Genomic DNA, 12,224 nt, shown 5'->3' with positions numbered 1-12,224 from the left:
ATACTAATAATCAATCAAATAAATAAAATTTGTTAAATATAAGTTATTTCAGACACATTCTATATACACAACTTGATAGGAGAAAATGCAAACTTAGGTTCTAATTAGTTGAAAATTTGATTGGAAAGTGGATATTTGTAAAGAAATTATAGACAATAATAAAAAATTAGAAGGTAAGATTTTGTAAAAAAATGTGAGGGAGAGTGTCGTGAAACAGTAAGAGAAAAGAAGAAAAAAAAAAAAAAAAAGTTCAAATTTATAGTGATTTTGTATGAGTTTAGTGGGGATTAAAATCAAATTTTTAATAAATTTTGATGAAAGTTAAAAAGTTTTGAATCCCATGAAATATGCTTTGATTTGCGTTAAAATTTTTTATTTTAATCAATATTAAAGGGAACTTTATCAAATACCCAAAAAATGAAAAAATAAAAAAATAAGAATCCCAAAAGTTGGGGGTGACCCCAGCACCCCCTTGTGCCCAGGAACATACATGCCTTTTTTCTTTTTCTTTTTTTTTTGATACCCATGTGTCCCAACTTCGCCAGACTAAATCTTGGACCTCAAGCCTCCGGCCCCTCATTAACTTGAGGAAGTTAATCGCGGATTGTGCCCTTATTGGCTTCCAAGTTCCTGCATGGCTTTTACTCATTCCCCAAAGAGGGCCTTCTCCACTGCCTTTCAACACCTTGCCTTCGAGATAAATCCCCCTTCCAAGATGCTGCCTTCCAGGAATCGAACTCTCCACGCTTGGTTTGTGAGCCCACCAATGCAATTGTTCCACCAACTTGGATGTGATCCGGGGGGCAACATACATACCCTTCTGTTTCTATCTTCCTTTCTGTCTCCCACAAATGAATTTTCATACAGTTCTGTTTATTTGAAAGTGATAACATTGGTGCAAGAGCGATGATGAAGAGTGAATAAAAGAGGCCATGGCTAATAACGTACCTGCATGCTTAATTTTTGGGTACTGTTATTTCCATCCATGCTTTTTATGAGTACATCCCACGCTAAGTTAATCCCTAATAAAATTTTAAAATGTTAAAAAAATACTATTAACATCCACGTGATTTCCAATTTTGCCCTTATTAGATCCTTTCATTAAAATATTATATATCAACAAGAATTTTATATATTCATTCTACTTTAAATACATTCATAATACTATAGATTCATACAATTTCTAAAACCATAAACTCTTTCAAAACAAATGAATGAAATAAAAACAAAACAAGGGATATTTAAAATGAGATAAAATAATTATAATTGGATTACAAACAATAATCGTTTTTGGTATTTATGATTGGCAAACTCATCATTATATAGGAGACTATTTTTTTTTTTTTTTTTTGCCTGAAAAAGGCAATTTTATCATTAAAGCAATCATAGAAATGATGACTTTGTTGGATCATCCGTAGGTGGATGTCAAATTTCTATATGAGTAAGCGTAGAATAATATTAAAACTTGAAAAAAAAGCATAAAACAAAAAACAGAAGTCAAAAGACAAATTCCAGTTTCCAAATCCCAATGTTCTCCTCACCTGGTCTCCCTCCTCCGTTCTTCTCCGACAACAAGGTGCAGCCCGCAAAGTAACTGGACAAAACCAAGACATGTTCTTCCTCCTCAAACACCCACCTCACACCCACAAAAAACCAAAACCCACCACCTTACAGCCACGTCCAAACACAACCGAAAATCATCAGTCACCAGCCATCATTTGATTTTGAAAAAAATGGAAAAGAAGAATGAGAAAATGAAGAAGAATAACAAAGGAATTGCTGGGGTTTGTTGGTAAAACTCAGAACTGAACAGTAGTCGGCTGCCAATAATAATTTGCCGTCCGGCAGGATATAATTTTGATGATTTGGGTAGAATTGAAGTAATTGATTCAACAAATGGGTGTGGATTTTATTAATACTTATGTCTATTTAAGTAAATTTATATATGAATTAAAATATAGTAAAATTTTATTTTTAAAAGTGGATATACTTATAAAAAGCGTGGATGTAAATAGAGCTACCCTAATTTTTTCTACCTTTACTCAATTTTGTTTCACAGATCTTTACTTGCTCAAACATTTTTCTCTTTTCCTATAGGATTTAAAAATCCAATGGGCTCACAGACTTTTTAATAGGTCTACACGTTTCTTTGTATCTTTATTTTCAACATTTCATTATCTAGCATGGTTTTTGCAGAAAAATATAATTTGCTTATTTTAATATGAGGGATAAATAGATAATTTTTGCCGTAAAATAATATTAGTGTGCTTTGAAACAAGGGATAAATATTGAGTCTTAATTTGTATTTTTTTTTCTTTGGCTTATTTAAAAAATAGAGGGACAAATAACTCGTTTTACCTCATCTTAAAGAAATTTGTACATAAAACGTCACTGGGGAACATATGTGTTAATTTGAGAATAAGAATGCAAAGAAAAAATCTAATTTATAAAATTTATTTTGAGTAAAGTTCTTAAACCTTTCATGCAATATAATTATTAAAAAAATATGGTGTGAATATATTTAATCAATCTACTATCCAAATTACTTGTGTTACGCCTGTATTTTTTGGGAGCGTACACTTTGCAAGATGGATATGTATTAATTGATTGGACTTTGCTAGGCAATGGTGAGTCGATCAAATTGGGTTAGATATGATCATGACAACCTTTATATCTTGAATTTGGTTAAGACTCTACTACGGTTCAAGGAATATATACAATTGTTAATGGTGTAGTGTCAATTTTTTGCTTTTACGATCAACCAATTTTTGTTTTTTAAATCAATTAATTCTACCAAGTGATTAGTAATTGATGAAAGAATTAATTTTTTAACCTAAATTATATCGGGAAGAGTAAATCCAAGGGCGGATCCACATGGGGTCATGTGGGATCAAATGACCCCACAAAATTTTGCTCTTTTGTTTTTGTTTTTTACAATCTATTTTGATGCACTCGTCGGGATGTCAAATGAAGTCAAAATATTTCATTTTTAATACCATTTCGAAGTGCTCATGGCCTAATTTTTCACTCATTAATGGCATGCGAAGTGGTCAACTATAGCAAAAGTTATGTCATGTTAAAGTAGACCGCTTGAAACTAGTATTTTGAGAATTTCGATAATATTCTAACTTTAAAAATTCGTTTAGGATCATGTGCTATCTGAATCCTCAAATCGTCTATACCATGTAAAGTTTGTTTCGAAAACTACATTGTTTTCATATCGAATGGTCCAAACGAATATCGAAAATAGTTAAATATGTATCAAATGTACGCCTAAAAAAACGTCTAATTCATTTTTTCTTTTAAAAAATTCAATTAATTATTATTTGTGCATGATAAATTTTTCAATATAATTTATATCGTTTCATTCGGAAGTCTTACATGAAATATGACGTAATTTTTTTATGATCGTTACGGATTAAATGCAATTTGAATTACTTTCGAATTATATTTGCGTTAAATTTGAATTTCATTTACTTTCTGAACTAAATTTGAATTTTATTTCAATTCATTTAATTTATATATTCAATTTAATTTACTCAATGTTATCTCAGCATTTGCCAATAAAATGATAAACAAAACTATAGAAGTAGCAAAATTTATTTAATAATATTAATAATTATATAATTATACGACGTTTTCAAAGTGTCAAAATACATATTAACTTATTTTCATTGATATTATGTTGTTTATTAAAGAAATTTATTTTTAAAATTTTGACGCCACAATACTAAAGGTCTGGGTCCGCCCCTGAGTAAATCCCCTGTTCGATTTGCCGTAAGCTTCAGCTGCTTCCTTCCTCACCCGGTTTTTAACACTTATTTTTTGACAATAATGCTCTCTAAATTTTACATTTTAGAGTTGTTGGGGTTTCAATGAATTTTATTTGTCAATTTGGTAGATAAAACAGTATTTTACATAAGCATTTAATTTAAAAAAAAATAAATAAATAACGAAACGAAATAAATAAAAGAAAACAGGTCATGTTCTTTTTTTCATTTTTCACATTCAAACCCCCATGTTATAATGGGTTTCTACCTATAATAATGCCATAACGTGTGATTATTAACTGTGGTATATCTTAGTGTAAAGTTTAACCCTTACAAAATATAAATATGTAATAAATTTTCGGCTGGAAATTATAAGTAAAAAGTGTTGAATTTTTACGAAACTTAAACTTCTTAAAACTTTATGAATTATCAAGATCTCCGCATCAAATCACCTAAAAAAGAATAATAATAATAATAATAATAATTAATGTAGAACATACCTTAATTCATTTAGAATAATTCCTTATTACTAGATTTTGATTCCGGATCATGGATCATGAAGCTTAAACTGTAATCTTTTCATGTTTGGTTTCTTCACTTTTAATCTTGAATTTTTCTTCTTTTGATTATTTAATTCTTGTTCTTGATTTTGCTTCTTAATCCGTAGTCTTGATTTTTGTTAAGAAAAAAGAAAAATGATGGTTGCGAAGATAAATAGTCAAATTAATTATATATAGAGAAAATGATGTATGTGATATATTTATGTGATACATAAATGTATGAAATAAATTTTATACTATTTCTATGATTTTTTTGGATATCTTTGTATTTACAAATTTTATTAATTTATGGTGTTTGCATATGATAATTCTAATTTAAAGAATTTCGTATTTATAATTTTCGTTTTTCTTCAACCAGTCAATTAACGTTACATAATTTGAGACCCTCATCAATATGGGGCTTTAGGCTATTGCCTACACCTCTTATAATCAGGATCGACCCCATAGTCTGTAAAGCTTCTTTAAAAGGTAAATTGCACAAATATGATTAACATTTTGCTAACCACATAAAAGTACTAAATAACGAAAATAAAGATAGTTATATCTTGCTTTACACAGAAGCTGACTTTTAATTGGCTAAGCTTCGACTTACTGCAATGATACATTTATAATGAGATACTGCCCAGAATGTCACTAGCATTTAATGCAAGGAAGAAAACTTTGCTATTTGGAGGTGTAATAGTAGTGAAGATTAATAGCATCAATTCTTCTAACTACCAACTTTAGCTTAAGAAAACTTTAGTCTTCCGGTGCAGACTGAAGCTTCCTAGTTGTTGGAATGAATTGGTAAACATAGGTCAAACCAACATATTTTTGGATAAAAACCAATCCGATCAAACATCAAGAAAACTATTCAAAAGACCGAGCATACTCGACTAATTTTTCGGACTCAACTGGATATGAAATTTACGAATAAATTTTTTTTTCTACTTTACATAAAAAGATAAAATATAACCATTATATATATATATAAAACTAATTTAATTAAATAAATCCGACACATGTCTATGAAAAAGAATGCGGCACAAAAAAATGAGAATAGTCCGGTAGGTTTTGGGAATTTTAGGCCCTTATTAAAAGGATAAAGCTATGGTGATAGGAATGGCTTACAGGGATAAAAAATAATAATAATAATAATAACGTCGCTGCTTGGATTTATTTTTTTTAAATTGTCCAATCCTTGAATAACACGTGTCTCCCTTGTTTATAAACCTATCATAAAACTCTGTATTTGTAGCAAAGCCATAAAAGGGGAAGGGGTGGGACCAAATTCGAAACAGTACAATGACTTTTTTATTTTTTTATTAAATAATAGAAAATATTTGTTTTATTATGATATAAAATTTAGGCCCCGTTTGGAAGTGATTTTTAACTCCCAAAAAATTGATTTTTTTATCGTTATTTCACTGTTTTAACTGTAATTTTTTACTTTTACTCTCACCGGCAGCCCTCGCTTTTCTCTTAACAATAAAAAAATCAATTTTTAAAATCTCTATCGAACATATTCTTAGTAACTTTTCTCCTTCGAGACTACCGAAAAATAGTTATTCACTATAAAATTTACTTACGTAAAAAAGATTTATTTACCTTAAAATTTACTTATGAGTANTATATATATATATATAACTAATTTAATTAAATAAATCCGACACATGTCTATGAAAAAGAATGCGGCACAAAAAAACGAGAATAGCCCGGTAGGTTTTGGGAATTTTAGGCCCTTATTAAAAGGATAAAGATATGGTGATAGGAATAGCTTACAGGGATAAAAAATAATAATAATAATAATAACGTCGCTGCTTGGATTTTTTTTTTAACTGTCCAATCCTTGAATAACACGTGTCTCCCTTGTTTATAAACCTATCATAAAACTCCGTATTTGTAGCAAAGCCATAAAAGGGAAAGGGTGGGACCAAATTCGAATCAGTACACTGACTTTTTTATTTTTTTTATTAAATAATAGAAAATATTTGTTTTATTATGATATAAATTTTAGGCCCTGTTTGGAAGTGATTTTTAACTATCAAAAAATTGATGTTTTTATCGTTATTTCACTGTTCTAGTTGTAATTTTTTACTTTTACTCTCACGGGCAGCCCCCGCTTTTCTCTTAACAATAAAAAAATCAATTCTCAAAATTTCTACCGAACATATTCTTAGTAACTTTTCTCCGCCGAGACTACCGAAAAATAGTTATTCACTATAAAATTTACTTACGTAAAAAAGATTTATTTACCTTAAAATTTACTTATGAGTAAATTCTTTAAGCTTAGCCAAGCGTGCGCTTTTGGTACCCCAAACTGCCACCAAAAATAAATAAAATAAAAATAAAAATAATCTATCAACTCCAAAGGAATTGGCATAGTCCCTGTTGCAAGCAAACTTTAATAAAAATCCAATATAGTGTCAGCCATGTGCATAAAGTTATGGGACCTTCAAATCCCTCCTTTCTACATACTCTATGCTTTACAATTGTACATTTACTATTGCAATTTAAAGCCTCCAATTCCAGCTCTAAATTTCTGCAAATATGGCAGATGTTTTGGTTCAGTTCCAGCTAAATATCATTAAGTACTGGTTGCTTTTTTTATTGATGATCTACATGAGTCTGCAGAGGGAGCAGGACCACCATTTTGTAGCTGAAGCTTTCTTTTTTCCTCTTTCTATATAATTGTAGTGTTTCCTTGAAAAGGGGCTCAAAGAATTCTGCTAAGGGATTAACTGAGATGGGAATCACAGGGGAACCAATTAGAAAAGCGTTCTCGAAAAGCCTCTCTCTGCAAATGCGTGACAGCCATGTAAGTTAATTGCATTCAAGTTGTTTGATAATTTAACTCACAGAATGCTGATAGTAAATTGTACATATGCCTGGATTTGTTTTGATTTGGTTTGAAATTAGTAACTAAAGTTTGAGAGAATTTATTGTAATCAGGCTAGGAGTTATGCTGTGGAAAAGAAAAGATGGAGTTCAGTAGTTGCAGATGATGATTTATCGAGCTTCACACCTGCAATTGATGAAGGTGAATTTACTTCAGTTTATGCAGAGGCGGAGACGGCTTCTATTAGAAGCTCTGAGGCCACTGTTAATCAACCATTGGCAGGAGATTTCAAGGACCAAGCAGATGCTGAAAGCAATGAGGTGAAGAATTGAAGTCCAAAGGAAAAGCAAAACTCAACCTACAAAATTTTTCAGCAAGAAGATGCTGCAATGATCATTCAGTCGGCATTTAGAAGATTTCTGGTCAATACACTCACCATATATGCATCAACTTTATGTGGAGATTTACACGTAAATAATCTTTATAGTATCGTAATATATGCAAATGTTTGATGATACTTGTACAAGAAAATGAATGTGCGCATGTACTTGGAAAGACAATTAAACAAGAACTTAGAGAATGTTGATCTCCATGGATAAATGTCGTTTCTTTAAGTGAAGTATTTTCTGGATACTCCATTTGAGTTGTTTTGAGTGCTTAAAATTTCAGGCCTGACGAGCTAATGAATGAATGAAGTTGCAATATTGTAAAGCAGATCCTGTAGGAAGTCCAAGTAGAGAGTCTATGGGCACATCAATTGAAGTTCAAACTGGAAATTCCGACATTTTCTCTTTCCAAGAAGAAAGCATGTCTGTGCACCATCCAGCATGACATAGAAGTAGAGCCCAATTGCTCAAGCTACAGGTACAACAACTGGAATTCCAAAATGTAAAATCCCCCTACCCTTTTTCTGGGGCTATAACTTAGCTTATCATATGCTAAGATATAATACCGCAGAAGGGATATATCATTGGACTGTAAGATAATTGAAGGAACATACTAAATGGCTAACAGAATTCAGTTTATCTCATATAATAGTATCTCGTGAATCTGATCCAACCAGTGATATGGAAAATTTAGTGAAAGAACTATTGTAGAATTTAAGGCGATCTAGAAATTTGACACTGGTTTTCTTGTGCAAGGTGTGAAACCCTCCTGATAATGCAGTTGATAACATCTATGACTTTTTTGCTAAGTTCAATCTTATTGTATAGGACAGTATTAATGAAGTAAAAGAAATTAAAATATTGTCTACTCTAATGTCTACTCTTGTCGAGTACTACACTTTGAACATAACTCTAACGTTATTATTATTATTTCTTTCTTTTTTTCAGCAGCAAAGTTTTTGAGTCGAAAGTATTAACCTAAACAAATTTATAATTCTACTGTCAACTTGTCCAGGAAGACTGGGATGATAGCACAGTAAGTAGTGTTATATCAAAAATGAGAATTCAAAACAAGCTAGAAGTAGCAACAGGGCACGAGAGAGCTCCAGGTATAGGCAAAGCAGTAGAAATTGGATGTATTGGAGAAAGAATGTGCACTGATTTTGTGTTTACCTAATTTGTATGTAGTTAAGAATCTGCTCGAAGAAAAAACAAATCAAATCCAACAGTAACGAAACCAGTGTGCGCTGGAGCTAGCTAGAACGATGGATTGCAACTCGTCTGCCAGAAAACGCCATGATGGAAGACCAAAGGTACAAGCAAATTGAGGCAGTTAGTGGTCACCAAACAAATGGGATGAGGAAGAGACTGCTTGATATAGCAATGGAAGAGAAGGAGAGCTGTGGATCTAATGATGTCTCTCTACGCATTGAAGTCGGATCTATAGCTATGTCCAAGGATATCCCTAGGCCTACCAAGAATAGGAATAAAACAACAGGAAATATCTCCAAACGAGATGCAGCATCTTGCTACCTGTGTCCAAGAGAACCAAAGGTACACCTTTCAGCTAAAGCAAAAATTGTCCAAAGGAACAAGTGAAATTAGATTTTTACCAGTTTTAAACCAAAAATGGAAGAAGAATGACTTTATAGTCCCATTACATGAGCCAGCACGTTGATAATAACCAGCAATAACTGAGATAATACTGCATTCAAATGCTAAAATAAGAACCTCCATCTTTCTTAAATATTTTCTTTTTCTTTCGTCCATTCACTCGTTTCTCATGATGTGGTCAATATTGTTACTGGATAGCAAGAAAGTACGTCAACTAGAGGATGGAAAAGATAAGATGAAAATGCTGAAGCAGGCACAAAATAAAAGAGAGATGAAAAACACGGATTCTACATCTCAAGTATCACCAGAGATTGAATAATTTTCGCAATTTAGGACTCCAAATCGGGCCTACTGAGTTTGTTTTAAATAAATTGTGTAAATGTGTAATGTCCAGTGGCAAGTTTGAGATCCCCTTGTATATTTCATTTTATGACTTAGAACATCTATGTTATAGTTAGCAGAAATCATCGTGCATAAATTATAATAAAATAAATCAGGCTTTATTTTTTCAGATGAACAACTAAAGATGTTTATTGTAAAGGACAAGGGAATATTGCACCATTAGTCCACTTATGACCATGTAGAAACTTGGTCCTTTTTTTTTTTTAGGGGCAGCATGTTTCCGACATTTTAGTTTTTGTGCGTCATTGGTTTTCAATGGATGCCATTGTCAATTTGGTTGTCAACAATGAATTTACAAGGATAAGATTAATAAACATTTAAATTTAAAAAAATAAAAATAAAAAAGAAAGAAAGAAAGATAGAAATAGAAAAAACAAACACATTATTTGCTTTCTTCTTCATCTTTTTTGTTCAAACCACCACGAGATCAAAAATATGTATTACAATTGAAAGAAAATAATAGAAATTAAAACTTAAGACTAGACATGTACAATGCAACATATTCCAATCACTGGAAGTACAAGTAAAAATATGGGCGACCTTAAGATTTTGGAGTCTTACGTTAAACTTTATATAAGGCATTCTAGATATAAGTCAAAAATAAAATCACTTACAATGATTATAAATAAGTTTATTTTATTTTATTTTTATTTTTATCAAATAACATTCAATTTTACAATAATAATAATTTAAAAGTATGAGTTGACTTTAAATTTACACTTCTAGCATTTTCAAAGAAGGAAAGGTTGTACGTCAATATTGATTTGAGACAGCCGTGAATTATGATACATGAAGGTGGAGCAGCGTATTAACTTCCAATTGTTGAAAGATTTAATTTTTAAAAGATATTTCAAGAGTTAACTTTAAATTTGCTCTTCTGGCATTTGGAAGGAAGGAAAGGTTGTGTGTCAATTGATTAGAGACAATCGCGATATATGAAGGTCGAACAGCGTCTGTTCAAACTGCAGTTTTTTAAAAGACTGGACTTTAAAAAATATTTCAAAAGTTAACTTTGAATTCGTTCTTCTAGCACTTTGAAGGAAGGAAAGGTTGATCGTCAATTTTGATTAGAGACAGTAGTAAATTATGTGATATATGAAGGTGAAGATATGTTCTAACTTCCAATTGTTGAAAGACTGCACTTTAAAAAGGTTTTCAAGAGTTAACTATAAGTTTGCTCTTTCGGCATTTTGAAGGAAGGAAAGATTGTGTGTCAATTTTGTTTAGAAACTATCGTTAATTATGATATATGAAGGTGGAGCAACGTATGCTCTAACTTTCAATGGTCGAAAGATTGGGCTTTAAAAAATAACTTGGAATATATTACAAAAAGATTAATCTGCTTTAAAACAAAAACAAATGAGCCTTAATTTTTTGAGGGTCCTCATATTTGGGGCACTAGGTAGCAGCCTGTGAGTGCCTAATCCCAAAGCGGCACTGAATAAAAATTTAACTAGTCGAAAAAAAAAATTGAAAAATACTACCTCAAAAGTGTTGTAGAAGAATTAATACTTGATTGAGAAAAAAGTTTGATTTTGCATGTCAAGTGTCAACAAATGACTACTACTTATGTTATTGGTTAAGAACACGTATTATGCATGCGATATTTAATGACTTTTTTATGATCCACTGTATCATGATTACATACGTTAACCATCAATTTATTTATTTTCGGATAATTAACTGCTTTAAAAAAAAATTCATACTTTGAAAATATAGCTCATTCAAAGCAAATGGTGAGACAAATAAAAAGTACATGGATTATAAATCAGAAATAATATATCCATAATTTAATGTCCCTGTAAAAAAGCATTGCCCTCAAGCACGATCAAATTTAAACATAGTCTGTGTCTATCCTTCTTAGTTAGGGTCTGTTTAATTGTAAAGATGAAATTTGAGTAGAAAGAAAACGAATTCTAGGGGATTGAATTGTTTAGAAATTATTTTATTGGAAATTGTCAATTAATAGTGTTTGATTGGTATAATTTTTCATCTGAAAAATATTGAAATAAAAGTATCTTTTGGTATTCGTTTGACTTTGTTTTTCATGAAAATTTTCAATTTAAGGGATATTCACTTCTACAATTGTTCCTAAAATTTATTTCCATTACAAAAAATAAATAAATTAATAATAAAAAAATCCAAAAATCATCTATATTTTGATATTCGTTTAGTTTTGTTTTATATGAAAATTATCAATTTAAGGAATATCCTCTTTTACAATCCCTAAAAAAAATTTTTATTAAAAAAAAATTTGAAAAAAAAAAAAGGAATGTAGTATGGAATATCAATTTCCACCAATCCCATGAGAAAGTAAATTCCTCAAAACCAAAGAAAAGCCGATTACATGAGGGCAAAGCTCGAAAATCAATTACTTTTCAAATTTGGCAAATCAAACACTCAAAAACATGGAAAATGGAATTTCATTTCGAAGTTCCTTGAAAAAAGCCCTATCAAACAGGCCCTTAATGTAGTTTAGGCAGCTAAGAGTCACCTGCTAGGCCTATTTTGCAAGGCCACTTATGTTACATGTACAATTAATTTAACAGATGATAGGATAACATATATTTTGACCTTTGATTTTAATAGTTATATCCAAAGATTTTTACATGTACCATCGACAATCCCGAACCTTTAAAACATTATGAAAATAAAGTTTTAAAAGTTTGAGATT

The 12,224-nt window shown here is 30.7% G+C and overlaps 1 long non-coding RNA gene across 3 annotated transcripts; it reads left to right on the top strand.

The window, feature by feature from the left end:
* The first annotated feature begins 6,701 nt into the window (after nt 1-6,701).
* LOC111397610 lies at nt 6,702-9,659 on the top strand. 3 transcript variants are annotated; one of them, XR_002703296.1, is made up of 5 exons: nt 6,706-7,127; nt 7,262-7,618; nt 7,818-8,012; nt 8,550-8,643; nt 8,723-9,659. It is a non-coding gene; the product is annotated as an uncharacterized LOC111397610 (long non-coding RNA). The 3 variants fall into 3 exon arrangements; XR_002703295.1 differs by having other exon boundaries at nt 6,710-7,127; nt 7,262-7,570; XR_002703294.1 differs by having other exon boundaries at nt 6,702-7,127; nt 7,262-8,012.
* Nucleotides 9,660-12,224: the final 2,565 nt, after the last annotated feature.

This window comes from Olea europaea, chromosome 7 (genome assembly GCF_002742605.1).
Source record: "Olea europaea var. sylvestris chromosome 7, O_europaea_v1, whole genome shotgun sequence".
NCBI lineage: Eukaryota > Viridiplantae > Streptophyta > Magnoliopsida > Lamiales > Oleaceae > Olea > Olea europaea.
The sequence above is the reverse complement of the archived record's forward strand: the minus strand, read 5'-3'. Positions and strand labels throughout refer to the sequence as shown.